This window comes from Camelus ferus, chromosome 14, assembly GCF_009834535.1.
Source record: "Camelus ferus isolate YT-003-E chromosome 14, BCGSAC_Cfer_1.0, whole genome shotgun sequence".
NCBI classification, from domain to species: domain Eukaryota; kingdom Metazoa; phylum Chordata; class Mammalia; order Artiodactyla; family Camelidae; genus Camelus; species Camelus ferus.
The window spans coordinates 64837825-64858315 of NC_045709.1; the positions used below are offsets into that span (position 1 = coordinate 64837825).

A 20491-nucleotide genomic window follows, 5' to 3' on the forward strand; every position below is an offset into this window, starting at 1 on the left:
TGTATATAAATGTCAGATCCTGTTGTGTACCTGAAACAAATATAGTATTATATGTCAGCTATACTTCAATTAAATAAATAAATAAATAAATAAATAAATAAATAAATAAATAAATAAATAAATAAAACTTTTAGAAGAAGATAAAGTAAAATAAAACTGCACTAAAAATAATTTTTTTTTAATTCTTGCCCTCTTGGGGAAGAAGGAAACTACATAGAAGGGGGAGCTTACATTCTAGGAAAAAAAGACAAATTATAAACAAGGGTAAATTATTGTCTGATTGCCAATGAACTAAAAAAGAAGGAGGAGGAGGAAGAGGAGAAGGAGAAAAAGAAGAAGAGAGGGGAGGGAGAAGGAGAAGTTGTCACTGTGCTGGGATGACTTACCCTAGCATAAGAGTAGCTCTTAAAAATTGTGTCAGAGAAGAGTGTGCGTGGAATGTGGGAGATTCTCAGGGGGTTGCCTTTTAACACTCTTATGTTCTATGATAAAAATAATAGATATAATATGTAGTATTAGATATGTTATTTCCAATATATATAAAGGATGTTTGATACACACACACATTCTCTGGAGGAAAAATACAGTCAAAAAAGAGGTTAGGAAACCTCAGGGAGGAGTGAGGCTGCTCCCTAAGTAAAATGGTCATTAAATGCTGTGGTCATGGAAGGCCTCATTGATTCAGTGACATTTGAGCAGAGACCTGAAGGAGGGACAGTAAGCAGGGTTGCTGTCTGGGGAAGAGCATCCCTAGAAGACGGGACAAGTATGAAGTCCCTGAGATAAATGTATGCTTAGCATTTTCAAAAAATGGCGTGAAGCCCAATGTTGCTAGAGTGGAGTGAGCCAGGGGTTTTAGGACACAGAGGCCAATGAAGTAGATTGTTCAGGTTGTTATGAAGACCTTGGGCCTTACTCTAGAGCAGAAGACTGACATGATCAAACTTGCATTTTAACAGGCTCTCTCTAGCTGCTGCCCTGAGATTAGATCAGAGAAGCAGGAAGGGCAAAATCAGGAAGAATAATTATACTCATGAGTTTATGGCAAGCATTCAGGCAAGATATAGTGGCCAGTTAGACTAATGTGGTAGCAGTGTTGAGGAGAGGTTGGATTCTGCATGTATTTTGGAGGTGGAATCATAGTACATTTATGATATAGGTATTTTCCCTCATTTTACAGATAAGGAAATTGAAAGATGTTGTTTACTTAAGGTCAATTAGTTGATGGATTCAGAATTTGAACCTAACTCTATTTGAGCCAAAATTAATGCTTCTCATAATTAGATCCCTTAGCCACACAACTTATTAGTTTACTCCAGTTGCATTATTTTAAGGATTTTTAAAAATAGAGTTCTTTCCCTTCTAGTTTTATTGAGATGTAATTGACATATAGAACTGTATAAATGTATAGGATAATGATTTGATTTATCTACATCATGATGATTATCATAATAAGTTTAGTGAACATCATCATCTCATAAATAGAACATTAAAGAAATAGAAAAAATATTTTCCTTCTGATGAGAACTCTTAGAATTTACTTTTTTAAACAACTTTCATGTATAACATGGAGCAGTGTTTATTATATTTATTATGTTGTACATTACATCTCTAGTACTTACTTACCTTATTATTGGAATTTTGTACATTTTGACCACATTCATCCAATTCATCCTCTCCCCAAACCCCGCCACAGGAAACCACAAATCTGATCTCTTTTGCTATGAGTTTGGTTGGTTATTTTTGAAAGATAATTTATCTACAACACTGTGTAAGTTCCTGTTACACAATATAGTGATTCATTATTTTTATACATTTCAAAATGATCACCGTAAGTCTAGTTAGACTATGTCACCATACAAAGATATGACATAGTTATTAACTATATCCCCAAACTGTACATTTCATACCCATGACTCATTTGTTTTGCAACTGCAAATTTGTATCTGTGAATCTCCCTCACCTATTTATTCCATCCCCTCACCACTCCTCTGCTCTGATAACTACCTGCTTGTTCTCCGTATCCATGACTATTTCTGTTTTGTTATTTTATTTTCTACATATAAGTGAAATCATACAGTATTTGTCTTTCTATGTCTGACTTTTTAATTTAGCATAATACCCTCTAAGTACATCCATGTTGTCACAAATAGCCAGATTTCATTCATTTTTATGGCTGAGTAATATTCTACTATAAATATTCCATTATATATATGCTCACAACTTCTTTATCCATTCATTTATTGATGGGCACTTAAGTTTCTTCCTCATCTTGGCTTTTGTAAATAATGCTGCAATGAACACAGTGGTGGCTTATCTTTTCAAATTAGTGCTTTCATTTTCTTCAGATACATACCCAAGAGTGGAATTGCTTGATCATAAGGTAGTTCTATTTTTAATTTTTTGAGAAATCCCCATAATGTTTTCCATAGTGGTTGTACCAATTTACATCCCCACCAGCAAAGCACAGGGGTTCTTTTCACATCTTTGCTGACACTTTTTGTTGTCTTTTTGATAATAGCAATTCTGACAAGTGTGAGGTGATATCTCACTGTGATTTTGAATTGTATTTCTCTGGTGATTAGTGATGCTGAGCATCATTTCACATGTCTGTTGGTCATCTGTATGTCTATGTAAAAATTTCTATGCAGATCCTCTGCCCATTTTTCAATCAGGTAAGTTTTTTTATGTTAAGTTTTATGAGTTTTTGTATATTTTAGATATTAACCTTTTATCAGATATACCATTTGCAAATATCTTCTGCCATTCAGTAGGTGGCCTTTTCTTTTTGTTAATAGTTTCCTTCTCTGTACAAAAGCTTTTTAGTTTGAGGTAGTCCCATTTTTTTTACTTTCAGTGTCTTGCCTGAGGAGTCATAACTAAAAAAAATATTCCTAAGACCAAAGTCAAATACTGTACTACCTATGTTCTCTTGCAGAAGGCTTATGGTTTCAGGTCTTACATTTAAGTGTTTATTTCATTTTTAATTTATTTTTGTACACAATGTGAAAGAGTAATCCAGTTTGATTCCTTTGCATGTAGCTGTCCAGTTTTCCCAACACTATTTATTGAAGATGTCTTTACCCCCATTGTATATTCTTCCTTTGTCATAGATTAATTGGCCATAGGTGTATTGGTTTATTTCTTGGCTATTCTGTTCCATTGATCTATTGTCTGTTTTGTCCCAGTTCCATACTATTCTGATTACTGTAGCTTTGTAGTATAGTTTGGATCAGGAAGCATGATACCTCCAGCCTTTTTCTTTCTCAAGATTGTTTTGGTTATTCAGGGTCTTTGTGTTCCTAAACAAATTTTAGAATTATTTGTTCTAGTTCTGTGAAAGATGCCATTGGTATTTTGATATGGATTACATTGAAACTTTAGATATGGCCATTTTAATAATATTAATTATTCCAATCCACAAACTGTACAACTTTCTATCAATTTTTATCTCAATTTTTTTTTCATCAATGTCTTATAGTATTCCAAGTACAGGTCTTTTACCTCCTTAGTTAGATTTATTCCTAACTATTCTATTCTTTCTGATGTGATTGTAAATGAGATTGTTTTCTTCACTTCACCTTCTGATAGCTTATTTTTAGTATGTAGAAATGCAACAGACTTCTGTGTATTAATTTCCTGTATATGTATGTATTTCTATATATTAAATTTCTGTATAATTAATTTCCGTATACTAATTATCCTGCAATTTTACAAATTCATGGATTAGTTCTAGTAGTTTTCTGGTGGCACCTGTAGGATTTTCTGTATTTAGTATCATGTCATCTGCAAACAGTGAGTTTTATTTCTTCCTTTTCTTTGGAATATGTATTCCTTGTATTTATTTTTTCTTGTCTAATTGCTTTGGCTAGGACTTCCAACACTATGTTGAATAAAACTGGCAAGAGTGGGCATACTTGTTTTGTTCATGATCTTAGAGGAAATGGTTTCAACTTTCCATCATTGAGTAGCTCTGGGTTTGTCATACATAGCTTTTATTATGCTGAGATGTGTTCTCTCTGTGCCCACTTTGTTGAGAGTTTTTATCATAAATGGATGTCAAATTTTGTCAGAAGCTTTTTCTGCATCTATTGAGAAGAGAATATGATTTTTATTTTTCAATTTGTTAATGTGGTATATCACATCTATTGATTTGTGGATATTTACAACCCTTGCATCTCTGGGATAAATCTCACTTTATCACGGTGTATGATCCTCTTAAGTGTTGTTGAATTTGATTTGTTAACATTTTGTTGAGGATTTTTGCATCTTGGTTCATCTGTGACATTGGCCTGTAATTTTGTGTGTGTGTGATCTTTGTCTAGTTTTGGAATCAGGGTATAAGTATGCTGGTCTTACAGAATGAATTTGGAAGCATTCCCCTGCAGTTTTGGGGAATAATTTGAAGAAGGATAAATGTTAAGTCTTCTCTAAATATTTGGTAAAATTCATTCTCAAAAGCCATCTGATCCTGGACTTTTATTTGTTGGAAGTGTTTTTAGTACTGATTGAATTTCATTACTGGTAATTGGTCTGTTCATATTTTATGTTTCTTCCTGATTCAATCTTGGGAGTTTGTATATTTCCAGGAATTTATCTATTTCTTCTAGGTTTTCCATTTTATTTGCATATAATTGTTCATAGTAATCTCTTATGATACTTTGTATTTTTGTGGTGTCAGTTGTAACTTCCCCTTTTTCATTTCTGAGTCTATCTTTTTGTCTTGATGAGTCTAGCTAATGGTTTATTAATTTCATTCATCTTTTCAAAGAACCAGCTCTTAGTTTCATTTATCTACTCTGTTGTTTCTGTTAGTCTTTATTTCATTTATTTCCATTCTTGTAGGTGGGTCCAGTTCCTGACATGACTGGATGTAGAATCCAGAGTGTCTTGAAGCTATTCTCAATCCACTAGTGTGTGGACCCAGATCCTGGCATAGCTGGCAGAGGGGACCTAGGACTAGTGCCACCTACTGGTGGTTAAGGCCAGGTCATGGGGCTAGTGCTAGCCCACTGGTAGGCAGATCCAGCTCCTAGGGTCTCTGGCTACAGGGGCTGGGGGGTCCCAAAGCTGGTGTCAGTCCACTGGTGGGCAAGGTTGAGGCCCAGGTGGTCCTGAAGCTACTGCCAGCTCACTGGTGGTTGCACCCAGGTCCAGGAGTCTCTGGCTGCAGGGCCCTGGGACTCCAACAATTGGTCTGTCAGCCCACTAGTGGATAGGGCCAGGACCAGGGAGTCATGGGGCTGAAACCTGCCCATTGGTGGGTGAGGCTGGTCCCAGAACTAGTGTTGGCCTACTGAAGGGCAAAGCCAGGTCTCAGAGTCTCTGGCTGCAGGGTTCTGGGGGTCCCAGTGTTGATGTTTGTGTTGGTCTACTGGTGGTCACACTGGTGTGCAGGGCCAGGTCCTGGGCCCTCTGGTGGACAGGGCTGGGTCCCAAGACACCTTTGTCTCAGGGGGGTCAGAGCTGGTGTATGAGGCTGTGTCCCCACTCAGGTAGCTGCTTGTCTTAAATGTCTCAGTACTGGTATTGACAAGCTGGTGGGTAGGACCAAGTCCCAGTGCTAATAAGCTAGAGGGAGGATTCAAAAATGGTATTTGCTAGCACCAGTGTCCTCTTACTAAAACGAGCCCCCCAAAATGGCTGCAACCCCAGGCTGAGATTTAGTTGCGTCTCCAGGAGTCTCTCCAAGATCAGCAAGTGGTTTCCTTTAAAATTACTGCTTCTGCCCTGGGTTTCTGAGATTTTGTGAGAGCCTGTGAAATCTGTGTGTACCCTTTAAAGTATATTCTCTATTTCACACAGCCCTCTGGCTCTCCTGAAAGTAAGTCACCCTTACCTTCAAAGCCAAAATTCTGGGGGCTCATCTTCCTGGTGTATGACCCTCAGAGAGCTGGGGAGCCCAATGTGGGGGCTCAGACCCCTAGCTCCTTGGGGAGAGCTTCTGGAATTGTAAGTATCCTTCCACTTGTGGGTCACCCACCCAAGGGTTTAGATCTTGACTATACCACATCCTTCACCCCTCCTACTAGTCTCATTGTGGTTCCTTCTTTATATCTTTAGTTGTAGCTCTTTTCTACTAGTCTTCCTCTGTTTCTTATCAGTAGTTGCTCTGTAAGTAGTTGTAATTTTTGTGTGCCCATAGGAGGAGTTGAGCTCAGGGTCTTCCTACTCCAATATCTTGGCTATTCTTCCTAGACTTTTGGGGGGTGCAAGTCTTAGTTTCACAGCAAAATTGAGCAGAAGGTACAGAGGTTTCCCATATGCCCACCCCACACACACACATGGTCTCCCCCATTATCAGCATTCCCCATCAGAGTGGTGCATTTGTTTCAATTGATAAACCTGCATTGACAAGTCATTATCATCCAGAGTCTATCGTTTACATAAGGGTTCACTCTAGGTATGGATTTAGACAAATGTATAATGACATGTATCCATAAACTGAATATCATACAGGAACTGCCCTAAAAATGCTCTGTGCTCTATTTCTCTTCCTCTTTCCCCCTTTCATAGATTGTTATGTAAGAACCATGCATTTTACTCTAGATTCTGAGCTCAAACATCCTTGACAAATTCTTTTTCGTCCAAAAATTCACATGAATGAGAATATTTTGAGGTATTGTTATAGTTAATCTGAGCTGGGCAGAACCAGTCTATTATGACCAATATCTCAGTGCACATAAGAGGCAAATCAGGTAATCAACACCTTGAACAGAATCCAGCCCCAAAGAGGGTTATTCCTGCCCATACATGCTACATGCTAAACTGTCCCCTTTGTGCCTCTGTACTTTTGCATGTTTTGACCCATATTCTACACTGATGTCCCTCTTTTTTTACCGGAGAGAAGGCCTACACATTTTTTAATACTTTAGGTACCCCAACTCTCTTCTGTAAGGTTCTTCTGGACTCTCCTGAGTGAGAAAAGATTTCTTCCTTCAGGTCATATATTCTTAGTGTGGGTGACATCACATCCAAGTAGGCAACTCTTGATTTAGGGGAGCAAAACAAAGTACTTTTGTATAAATTATAGCTATAAATGCAGTACATAAACAGATATATATATGTGTGTGTGGTATTAAAATTAAATGTTAGAAAAAAGTGATTGGGGAAAAATGTCTAAAAAGGCTCTTTTAGGGGGTGATAATGGAGGGAAAAGTTAAGAAAATTTACCCCAAGTTGATATTGTATCTGTGCATAATTGGATTGCAGTCCTAGAATGCTTTATTGTACTTGTTCACTTACAGTCTCTATCCCTTACCTGACTATAAGATTTTGAGCTCAAGATCCAGGTCTTAACTCTTTTAAGCCTTCCCTCACATACAGCAGACTACATTAATGAAAAAATTATATGAATGACTAATCACAAACACAGGATGAGAGCTCTACCTGGGAAAATAATCCCCCACCGAATGCTTGACTCCAGTGTAGAAAGTAGAAATTGCAAGTCCCTGAACCATCCTTGTCAGCCCCTAAATCCTTCTTTCTTTTCTTGAAGGATGTTTTGGGTGGGAGCAGTTGGGGACCAAGTGTCCTTGTGAAATTCTTGTGTATTTTTTGCACGGGGGGAGTTCCCAAGGAAGGCATATGGTCTACTTACCTCCTTTGTTCTTACCATCCTTTATAATACTAAGTATTAACTCCAGTCATTTTAGGACAAGGCTGCTTATAAGTATAGCTTTTCAAGTCATCACTAACAGCACAGAGCCAGGTCCCAAATTACTTTCCAGTGAAAAATAGCAGAGGTCCAAAGACTACACCCTGAGTGACACAATGTTTCCAGGAGAAAGAAGCAGAAACAATGCTATCAAATTGGATTTTCCCTGTCCCAAAGGCAGTGTTATTTTTGACAGGATTCAATACAAAATACTTCCACAAATGAAAATGTATGGTTCTTAGCACTGCCTTTACCCACAGTGCGTAGGCGGGCAGTATCAACGCCACCGCTGTTCTTTAAAGACCTGCCTTTAGAAAACACGGACTCGCTTTCCACCAGCCCAGAGTAAACAGGAACACCAAGCAATCTCTTCAAGGGTTTCCAAGCAAGCAGTCATCCAGCAGCCGCTACTGGCTGCCAACAGCAACTGCCTCTCAAGTAAGAATATGCCCTTGGCCTCCAGTAAAGAGATTCTGAACACTTGATGCGGCAAATGATCTTAGAATAGAAACGCAGCTGTCAGTGCTGTTTTTCTTTCTCGGAGAAATCAGGCTGAGGATGCGCAGGTGTAAAGCAATTAACCTTTTAATACAAACACGGAGGTTGGAGATAGAATTGACCCAGGAAATAGCTGATTCCATTCCCTTGCCAAGATAAGAGAAGCTACTAGAGCAAGTTAGGTACTCTGTTTACACAGAGAGAAGAGAATCTCCACCAGCTCAGCCCAAGGGGTGGAGGGCAGGGGAGCTCCTGCAGCAAGGTGAGGTGTGCAACACCCGCAGGTGACACAGGTGCACAGGAGATTCATCAGAGCTGAGGCAGGGCTGAGGCCAGTGTGATGTGTGCACCAGCTCTGCAGGGAGCACAGCAACTCTGAGCAGAAAAAGGAAGTCACCCAACCGAGGCACAGAGGGTAGGAAAGAGTTGTTCCTTTGTTCATCCAAATGATTATAGATTGGAGTCCATGCTTGGTATTAGGAATATAATAGCAGAGAGATTTTTTATAAACAAACAAACAAACAAATAAATAAATAAATGGTCCTTGCCTTCAGGGTGCTTATAGAATAGATAAAGAGATAGAAATTAAGCAAAACACTATCGAATGAGGTCATTTATTTATTTTTATTGAAGTATAGTTGATTTACAATGTTGTGTTAGTTTCAGGTGTATAGGAAAGTGATTCAGTTATGCATACATACTTTTTTTTTCATATTCTTTTCCATTATGGGTTATTACAAGACACTGATTCTGTGCTACACAGTAGGACCTTGTTGTTTATCTATTTTATATATGTAGTGTATGTACGTTAGTCCTAAACTCCTAATTTATCCCTCCCCCCTCTCCCCTTTGGTAACCATAATTTGTTTTCTCTGTCTGTGAGTTTATTTCTGGTTTGTAAATAAGTTCATTTGTATTATGTTTTAGATTCCACATATAAGTAATATCACATGATATCTGTCTCTCTGACTTACTTCACTTAATATAATAATCTCTAGATCCACCCATGTTGCTGAAAAATGGCATTATTTCATTCTTTTTTGTGGCTGAGTAATACTTCATTGTATATATATTACCACATTTTCTTTATCCAATCATCTGTTGATGGCTATTTAGGTTGCTTCCATGTCTTGGCAACTGTAAATAATGCTTCTACAAACAATAGGGTGCATGTATCTTCTCAAATTAGAGTTTTCCCCAGATATATGTCCAGCAGTGGGGTTGTTGTGTTGCAGCAAAGTGTGTTACATCTCAGTGTTACAGCTCAGTTGTGACAGCAACCTGGATCTGGGCGAGAGACCAAACAGCACTCGGAGAGTTGGAGAACTCAGGTTTATTACACCAGCAGTCCCAGAGGAGTTAACACTCTAAGCTCTGGGCCCCATTTGTAGGTTTACACAGCCTTTTATAGGCTACCAGTCTAGACTTTGCAACATTTTGCAACATCATATGCAAATAAAGTATAACAAAAGTGACTAATTAGGAACAAGCTTTGAAGAAATGGACCAATCAGGAGTTAGCTCAGGGAACCAATAGAATCTTAGGAGTAAGTTCCACTTTCCTAGAAGTAAGCTGTTTCAGAGTTTAAAAAGTTAAATAATGCCACTGGGCCAGGGAACCGAATGGTGCTGGCAGGAGGGTAGTGGACCTGCCTGGGGGTCCTGCTGTCTTTTTCATGGGGCTTTCCACCTCAGTTGGATCACAGGGTAACTCTATTTTTAGTTTTTTAAGGAACTTTCCTACTGTTCTCCATAATGGTTGCATAAATGAAGTCATTTTTGAATCAAGGAGAGAACAATGAAGAAAACAAGGTATTAAGATTGAGAGCAATAAGGCCCTAGACTTGTAGGGACCTTTGCTCATAAGTTGCTTCCACCCTGAGATTCAAGCAGTTGGCAAGCAGGAAGCCTTTTCTCAGGAGGTGACTTCCTTTGGGAAGGTGTCTTCTAGGATGAGTTTTCCCCCCGGCACCTGGGGGAGAAAATGAATGTGAGACAGAGAAGTGTGTGTTTCCTGCTAGAGCCAGAGACTCACTGCCCCACCCCCAGGTGAACAGATAAAGACAGTAGCTAAGGAACTTAGCTTCTTAGCAATGTGATGGCCATGCTTGTTTACTGACCAGGGTTCTTGGCCTCCTTAATTAATAGAAATTGATAAGAGGCCAGATGAGAAATTTAGGCAAGGTTTTATTGGGACTCATGCTGCAGCATAAGGAGCAAAAACAAGTAACAGGTTCCTTTGTTTGCTTCCTGAGGGGGGATGTGCTGGTTCCTTAAATGGGGTGAGGGTAGGGGTGAGTCCAGGAGTTTGGCTGGAGGGGTGGCTTAGGTGGTCTGCCCACCCCCTTGGTGGTGCCATGTGCAGGGATGATGTGCAGTATCCTGCCTCTGCTCCTAACACTTCAGAAGTGGCAGTTGGGATTTTGATCTTTTTGTATCTTATTGCTCATAACTCACCCCAACTGTGCATGCACATAGTTATTTTCAACCCTTTATAGTATCTTTGTATTCTGTTGTTTGGTGTTGGTGCAAGCATTTGTAGCTCAGGGTCCCAGGTCCCAGCCTGTCTCACATAGGTGCCAGGTAAGAGGGAGATTCAGGGTGCGAAAGGGGGCCTTTGACCCCTCCTGGGTGGAAATAGCATGGCTGTGATTCAGTGAGTCAGCCAGGGCATGCAGTTCTGAGGGCACCAGAGCCAGCACCCTGGACACAGCTATCACTTCTGGAATCACCCTGGGACTCTACTGGCAGCTGGACTCAGAGGTCAGCATTCAGGGAGCTGGAGGGAAGGGACACAGAAGGGCTGGTCACGAGCCTTTGTGAGACATCTTCCTGTTCTCTCAGCTGTGCACTAAGCAGGTGTCATTTTGACAGAAAGACACTTATAAGAGACAAAACACACTAAGGATTTGCAAATATAACACAGCCACCGGTATGCTGCACCTAATCTGCGTCAGACACTGGTAGACTTTGGCACCTGCATTAACCTTCAAAGCAACTCTATGATAGATATCAATAACCTCATTGTTTGGTAAGAAAACTAAGGTTCATGAAATTTTCCAATATCACAGAGTTACTGAGTAACAGAGCAAATAATTCAAAATTGAGCTTTGTGCCTTCAACTAAGGCGTGAAACAGTTGGTCAATTCTTGAAGCAGGAGTAACACAGAGTTATATGACGTTCTCCCCTATTAGGTCCCACATTCCTAGGCTCTCTCAGCTTTCAATTTATATTTCTAACATTCAAAAACTAAATACAGTTATTGGCTTATATTTTCTCTTCCTTACTCTCCACGATCCTCTCTTCTCTGCTCTGTATTCAATGAGCATCAAGGCCTTAGTGTAAGTCCACCTTCCATCTTAACTCCCTTTCATAGGACAGATGGTTATAAAAATAGCAGGCAGATGGGTATGTTACCTGGCCTGGCTCTACTAAATGATAACCTGGGGTCCCAGGAAGCCACTTGCACTAGATGGCCACCTTTAGCATCCCTTAAAGAGTATGCAATTATTCTTACCTTCCATAGAATCCATTGGTTCCTACATGAATAAAGTCTAAATAAAAGATTCTCAATTCTTCTTGTTTCCTCACTCTTTTAGGATGATGTTTTACTGCTTGACTTGTTTGTACAGCATCAAGAATGCCCTGTGTTGCTTCTAAGTTAATACATTTAAGGTCTGAACTTGAGCCATTTTGCTTCCTTCCATTTTGCTTAAAAATGAAATAAGGATGCCATTAAGAATGCACTTCCTGCTACACCAATATTTGATGTTCCTCTAACAAGTTTGAGGCCTCCAATACAATGGGTTATAGACATTATGAAATTTTTTAAGATTGCATTTGTATTATTTACTATATTTTTGCTAGGAAAGCACTTTACAATGAGGAAGTCTGGATATTATAGAGAGCGACTGTCAAAAGGTTGAGCACTGCATAAAATCAAACTACCAATTTGCAGTTGATTTTCCACCATTATATCATGTTGCTACACTTGATACCTGATAGTAAATATGTATTTCTTTGCTAAACTGTATAGTAGATGTGTGGATGATAATGATGATAAAGAAGGTAAACATCAAACAAAGTATTACTGAATACTAGAGAGACAAATTCTTGTCCAAGTATAAGTATAAAGATCTAAGAACAGAACAAATCCTCTGTCTTCAGGGGAATATGTTGAATCAATGTATCAGATCACCCCTATTAAGCACCAATTTGTCACACAAGAAGTTCATTATGAAATTAGCAGTGTTTGCATTTTTTTAAAACTTGAACAATTCAGAGATCAGAGTGGACAATCTAGTGGTAGTTGTTGCATTGGCAGGAGATTCTCAGAAAGGAGACATAATATAAATGTAGGGATAGATTCGGGAATAGAACAAAGCAGTTTATTAAAGTCAATCAGCCCAAATGCTCATTGACTCCTCTGCCACTTCATGTACCATCTCCAACAAATGTTTCACATGCCACCCATATGAGCAGGACCCTGGCAGCTGGCAGGTCAAGGTGAAAAGTGTGCAAACCACTCCTAGGTCTATATTCTCATCAATCAAGTCACATACTGGTACCTATTGACTCCAGCACTCAGAGCCTGACTCCAGCTGGCCATTCAAGGTAATCACCCAGCTGCTCCTTAGCCCTCATATTTCATCTGCAGCCCAAAAACTCTGAGACCTTCCTGATTCATCATCTCCCTTAACCCTTGCTTTTCCCATTTCTCAGACAGAGCTAGGCATAAGTAAGTGCAGTCTTCACAGAGCCACACAAATATATATTATATATATATTCATTACATATATACAAATTTAATATATAACATATGTAACATATAACATATGTAACATATAGCATATTATATGTTACGTGTTATATATGTAATATATTAAATTTAATAAATAATACTTAATAAGTGATACCTATAAATATCAAGATACATAATTATCTAAAAGTGTACTTTACTATTCTATTAATATGTGCATAATCATTTAAAACAACTTGAGTTTTAAAAAGAAGCTAATGCTAGTCTCACTCTTTTATGGATGTCAAGTATTAGTGAAGTCAGTGGTTCTGCAAACATGATGTTTCTGCTCTCAGTTTCTTGGCTACTTTGACCTGTAGACTAGATCTTGGTACATAGTGAGAGTTGAACAAATACTGAATCAAAAGGAATTGCACAGAGAAAACACTGGACTCAGAGATAGAATATCTAGATTCAAGTTTGAACTAACTTCAAATCTTCCTCGGCTACAAGATGGGAATACTATCCCCTGCTTGGCTCTGTCTTCCTCAGAGAGAGGTGGATGACAAAAATAGTAATTGTTTCAGTAGTGGTAACAATATCAGTATAATTGGCTTCAGTGGCAGGAAGAGCAGCAATAAAAAGTTACAAACTGCATTTACTGTAAACAGTACACTGGAATGAATTCATTGATTCAATTGTACCAGGAATCATATCATTAGCTAAATACACAGAAAGCAGACAGTGTCCATACCCCAGGCGATCACCATCTAGCTGAGGGACAAAATAGTACATGACAGGGACAACTGTTTATACACATAAATATATGTGGAAGTTTTCTCTGCATTCCTTGTCAGAGTGAAATGCTATAGCATAATTCTCAGGGATAGGTAACTAGCCCCTTCAATGTGTATCTTTCTCCTGCCATTTAAATTGCAACACATTTTTAAATCTTAAACAATTTTTATCTCTGCTCCTAGTCACCTAGGTCCTCTTTTAATAGACCATTCATTGATTCCCCTAAGTGCTAGGTGCTTTGCTAAACTCTGAATTTCAAAGAAAAAGAATCCCACCTCTCAAGTAAAGAATTTTCCTCATTTTCAGGAAAGCAGTAAGAATTCACCAAAGGGACCACTTTGAAGATAGCTAAAAGCTCACTTTGCAAATGAGGCCTTAATACTGAGAAGTGAAGAGTCATTACACTCAAAACTTACCTTCAAATGTTACAGCAAAAAATACGTATGTACATAGAGAGAAAGCAAATGTGACAAAATGTTTACGACAATTGAATGTTGAGAGTATAAATTCATTGCACTGTTATTTCAACTTTTCTGTATGTTTGAAAATTTCATAGTTAAAAGTGGGAGGAAAAAAGAACAAAATCTTAAATGGAGTTAGATCACCCTGGGTTGAGGTCTGGCTCCAAAACAATCAGGCAGTATGGACTGAGAGAAGCTATTAGCCCTTCTAGATACCAGTTTTCTCATCTCTAAATGAAGATAACAACTGGACATACCAGGATGAATTGTGGTGAGCATTAAATTAGATAGCACATGTAAATCACTTAGCAGAGTTCTGATATTTAAGTAAAATAAATAAGTATTAGCTATGACTAATTTATTTTAAAATGATACTTCTGTGAAGTGGTGTAGTAGTTAAAATGTACAGAAAAGGAACATGCCAGGAATATGGCAGACCAGATGTCCAGAAAGTCCTTTGATCTCAAGTGGTAAAGGGTCCCATCCTCAAGGGGCAGGAGAAAAAGCCTGGGGCCTGCAGAATGCAAAAGTTTATATCAGAGACAATGAAATAAACTAGGATTTTCACAAGGCAACAACATCAGTAAGTGATCTAAAGAAAAGTCCCTTTGGATAAAGTGAGATGAGGGAGAAACTTGCTTAGCTCTGAAAAGAGCCCATGTCGCATACATTTAAAACTAGAAGTTATAGCCCAAGCTAAAATTATTTGAAAGTAAACTCAGGTTGGTAGTACTATCTAGCACTTGACAGTGACAATTACAATCCCACAAGAGAGAAGGTACTAAAAGCCCACACTTCAAAGATTTCCTAGAGATAAGAATCCAAGCAACATGAATTCACAGTCAAAATTCATGAAACACATGAGGACCAAGGTAACACGAGCAAAAGCAAAAGGAGAAAACAAACTATAGAAGATTCACAAAGCTATGAGTTTGGTATCATGCATCTAGTATATCTTAAAAATGAAAGGAAGTTATTAAGACTATGGCAATGGAACAAAACACTTCAGAAGTGCTAAGATGCAAAATTAATCACTGGATGTAAAAATCTAGAAGTAAATTAAAAATTCAATTATAGATTAAGCAGCAGATCGAACACAGCATAAAAATGATATAGTGAATGAGAACATAGATCTAAAGAAATTACCACAATCAAAGAAGTAGAAAGTAAAGAATTTCAGATAGAAAGAATAAAAAGATTAGGCTAGAGGGAATATTTAAAAAGAAAATTACTGAAATGTTTCCAGAATTGATAAGACTGGTCCTCAAATTTGGAAGCAACATATCTTAAACAAAATAAGTGCAAATAAAACCACATTGGAAATCTAGGCCCAAGATGGCAGAGTAGAAGGATGTATAGCTCAACCTCTTCCACAAATAAAGCAAAAACTACCTCTACATATGGAACAATTCACACAAAATTCTTGCTGAACTTTGGCAGAATATCTCTTACATCAGAAATACAAGGAAAATCCTCACAAAACCATGTAGCAGGAAGAAAAGAAAAAGGAAATCAGTGCAGGGCCTGTCCCACAGGGAGGGAACAGCAAAGGAGGAAAACACCCTCACCCTAGGAAGTCTCCTCTCCAGCAAGGAGGTCAGCTGGGGCAGAAATGGAACTTCAGACTTGGAGGAGAAAGCAGCAGCTGCTTGGCAGACAGAACTGAGAGAAACCAGCACAGAGGATCCCTGTGATACCTAGGCTGAAACGCAAGCCGGGGCTGCATGCTGGAGTTGAGGCTTCCACAGATGAGAGGGAGAGGACTGGGGCCGACTACACAGAGGCAGCCTCAGGGGACTGGAGTGTGGTGAAGGCTGGGGCTGGGAGAATGTGCAAAACAGCCTGAAACCCCTTAGAGAGCACCCCTCCTGGTGCACATGGAGGGAGAGGCATCACACAGCCAGCCATACCAGCCATCTCCAACAGCCCAGAGGGCACTGCTCAGCACCACTGTTGGTGCGCATTCTTGGGAGCACAGAGGTGTGGTTCAGACACAGCAGTCTTCTCAGCTTGTTCAGGAGGGGCACAATCACTGGTGCGCAGATCCACGGCAGAGGAAGGGCTGGAACCTGAATCCATTCCCAGGGGTCCCACAACTTTGAAGGCAGGACTGAGATTTGATTTGAGCCCCAGGCAGCAGTGGTGGATTTGCTCCATTGGTGCCTGGGTGGACACTTGTCTCTAAGACAACCAAGCAGAATTATGGCCATGTCAGGGGAAGGTCTGGCATTAACATCAGACCTGCGTACTGTATGCATACATGAGGCTGGGGCCTGGGCTGAAGCTGTGGTTCTCAGCAGATCCAAGTGCATGACTGTATGCCCACTACCATGAGTCCTAGTGCCTGACATCAGCAGATCTGTGCTACTGTCTCTGTGGGTGCAGAAACTAGGGGAAATCAGGGCAGGCTGCTGACATTCCCATGGCTGAGGTGGGGACAATGGCAACATCAACAAAGTGAACTCTGTAAGCCCACACAATGAGTGACAGGTGACACTACAGAGGGCACTTTTCAGTGGACATCTCCTGCAGAAGAATACTAAGTGACTCCTCTTCCAGGGAAGGCACTCCAATCCTGCCTACCACACACTAGAGCTCAGAAATGGGTCTGGAAGCCCGTATTTCAAAAACAGGGGAGCAAACCCAGCCCCTGTCAGGGCTGTTGAAAACAACAGAGCAAAGATGAGGCCCTGATCAACAACCAGTGAAGGCTCTGGTCACCACAAAACTAATGACATCACCAATCAAAGGGATAAAAGCCAGCACACATGGAGGAAAGACATGACAACCATTCATACTAAAAACAGCCCTTATGACAAAAATATTAGATGTGCACAGTCTATACAGGGATGCTCCCACATTAAAAAAAAAAAAAAAAAAAAAAAAAAAAAAACCTTTAATACCATAGTAGATAACTGTGACTCCTTAATTCATAGAGTCAGAGAAATATAAGTAAAAAGAATAAGAAGCAAAGGAAAGACTCCCAATTAAAGAACAAGAGAAGTCCCCTGAAAGAATAAACAATGAAATAGATCTCAAGAGTCTTTTAGATCCTGAGTTTAAAAAGGAGGTGATAAAAGCACTGAAGTGAATAAGAGAGGCTATCAACAGAAATGCAGAATACTGTAAAAAGAAAATAGACAATATAAAGAGGAGCCAATTAAAAGCAGAAAACTCAATTGCTGAAATAAAAACCAAACTAAAGGTAGTCAACAGCAGGCTAAATAATGCAGAAGAATGAATAAGTGATTTAGAAGACAGGATAACAGAAATCACCAAATCAGAAAAGCAGACAGAAAAACAAATGAAAACAAATGAAAGCAATATAAGGGACATACATGATAATACAAAGCATGCCAAAAGGAGAAGAAAGAGAAAAGGGAATTGAAAAGGTATTTAAAGAAATCATGACTGAAAATTTTCCAAACCTAAGGAATGAAACAGATATCCAAGTACAGGAAGCACAGAGGGCCCCAAACAAGATAAATTCAAACAGACCTACATCAAGACATATTATAATCAAAATGGCCAAAGTTACAGAAAATAATCTAAAAGCAGCAAGAGAAAAACAAAGAGTTAGTTACAAGGGAACCCCCATAAGGCTATCAGCTGGTTTCTCTATAGAAACATTGCAAGTCAGAAGGGAATGGCAAGACGTATTCCAAGTCCTAAAAGAGGAAAAACCCATAACTTAGGATACTTTACCCAAGAAGACTATCCTTTAGAATAGAAGGAGAGATTTTAAAAATATTTCAAAGACAAGTAAAAACAAAGAATACAGCATACCAAACCTATCCTTAAAGATATGTTGAAAAGTCTTCTCTAAATAGAAAGCAAACAAGAACTACAGAAAAGAGAAAACCACAATTGGAAATGTGATAACTACAATGAACAGCAAGAGAATAGACATGAAGAAGTAAAATAAGACATTAAAATCATAAAATGTGGGAGAGGGGAGCAAGAAAATAAATTCTGTTTGTTCTTTTTAAGGTGTGTTTGAGCCTATGATTTCCATTCTAAAGCAACTAGATATAGTAATGGGTTAACATACTTGAAAAACAGGGTAACCATAAATCAAAGCATATAATAGAGTTACAAAAACCAAAAAGAAAAGAAATCAAACTAATACAAAAGAAAATTATCAAATCAGAAAAAGAAAAACACAAAGAAAAAGAAAGAAGAAATGCCAAGTCAACTGAAAAACAAAGTTAAAAATGACAATAAATACACATCTGTCAAAAATTAACATAAATGTCAATGAAACACCCCAATCAAAAGATATACAGTGGTAGATTGGATAATAAAACAAAAGCCTAAGATATGCTGCCTACAAAATACCCAATTTAGGATGAAGGACATACATAGATTGAAAGTGAGAGGATAGAAAAAGATATTTCATGCAAATGGAAATGACAAGAAAATAGGCACAGCAATAATCATATCAGACAAAAATAGACTAAAACAAAGGCCATAAAGAAGGACACTATATAATGATCAAAGGACAGTATATAATGATACAAGATGAAGATATTACACTTTTTAACTTATATGAACCCAATATAGGACCACCTAAATATATAAAACAAATACTAACAGATGTAAAGGGATAAATTGAAGGGAACACAATAATAGTAGGAGACTTTAACACCCTGCTACTATCATTGGAAAGGTCTTCTATACAGAAAATCAACAAGCCAATGGAGATACAAAATGATACAATAGAACTGTTAGACTTAGTTGATATTTTCAGGACATTACATCCCAAAAAACAATATACATTATTTTCAAGTGCACATTGAATATTCTCTAAGATAGATCACATACTCAGACATCGAAGAAACCTCAACAAATTTGAGAAGATAGATATTATTTCAAACTTCTTTTCTGACCACAATGCCATGAAACTAGAAGTCAACCATGGCGGGGAGGTGGGGGAGAGAAAAAAAATGACTAATTGGAGACTAAACAAAATGATACTAAAAAAAAGTGGGTCAAAAATAAAATCAAAGAAGAAATTAAAAAATACCTTGAGACAAATGACAATGAAAACACAACCACACAAAATCATTGGGATGCAGCAAAAGCAGTCCTAACAGGAAAGTTCTTAGCAATACAGGACTTCTTCAAAAAACAAGAATAATCTCAAATAAACAACATAACCGACCACCTAAAAGAATTAGAAAAAGAAGAACAAACAAAACCTAAAGTCATCAGAAGACAAGAAATAATAAAGATCAGGGAGGAAATAAATAAAATAGAGATTAAAAAACAATAGAAAAAAGCAATCAAACCAAGAGCTGTTTTTCTTGAAAAAGTAAACAAAATTGATAAACCTATGGCCAGGCTCACCAAGAAGAAAAGGGAGTGGACACAAATAAACAAAATAAGAAAGGAAACCAGAGAAATTACAACCAACACCACAGAAATACAAGAAACCATAAGCTAATACTAGGAACAACTATATGGCAACTAACTGGACAACCTAGGAGAAATGGACAAGTTTCTAGAAACATACATTCCACCAACACTGAATAAAGAAGAAGTAGATAATTTGAACAGGCTGATCATTAGAAGTTAAATACAATCAGCAATTTTAAAAAACTCCCTTAAAACAAAAGTCCACAACCAGATAGCTTTGCTGGCACTCCTACCAAACATACAAAGAAGAAATTATGCTGATTCTTCTCAAATTCTTCCAAAAGACTGAGAAGGAAGGCATGCTCCCCAACTCACTCTATGAAGCCACCATCACCCTGATACCAAAGCCAGACAAAGACACTACCAGATTAAAAAATTACAGGCCAATATCTTTGATGACTACAGATGCAATAATTCTCAACAAAATATTAGCAAGTTGAATACAGTAACACATAAAAAAGATCATAAACTATGATCAAGTTGGATTCATCCAAGGGACACAAGGATGGTTCAACATACACAAATCAATCAGTGTATTACACCACATCAATAAGAGAAAGGACAAAAACCACATGATCATCTCAATTGATGCAGAAAAAGCATTTGATAAAATTCAACACCCATTTATGATTTAAAAAAAACTGTAACAAGTGGGTATAGAGGAAACATACCTTAATATAATAAAAGCTATTTATGACAAGCCCATAGCCAACATAATACTCAATGGTGAAAAGTTGAAAGCCTGCCCACTAAAATCTGGAACAAGACAAGAATGCCCACTCTCACCACTTATATTCAACATAGAAGTCCTAGCCGTAGCAATCAGGCAAGAAAAAGAAATAAAAGGGATCCAAACTGAAAGAGAACATGTAAAATTGTCACTATCTGCAGATGACATGATACTATAGATAGAAAACCCTA

The 20491-nt window shown here is 38.2% G+C and overlaps 1 pseudogene; it reads right to left on the minus strand.

Moving 5' to 3' along the window:
- Window positions 1–16464, minus strand: part of LOC102515807 — a 38845-nt pseudogene extending 22381 nt beyond the window's left edge.
- Window positions 16465–20491: the final 4027 nt, after the last annotated feature.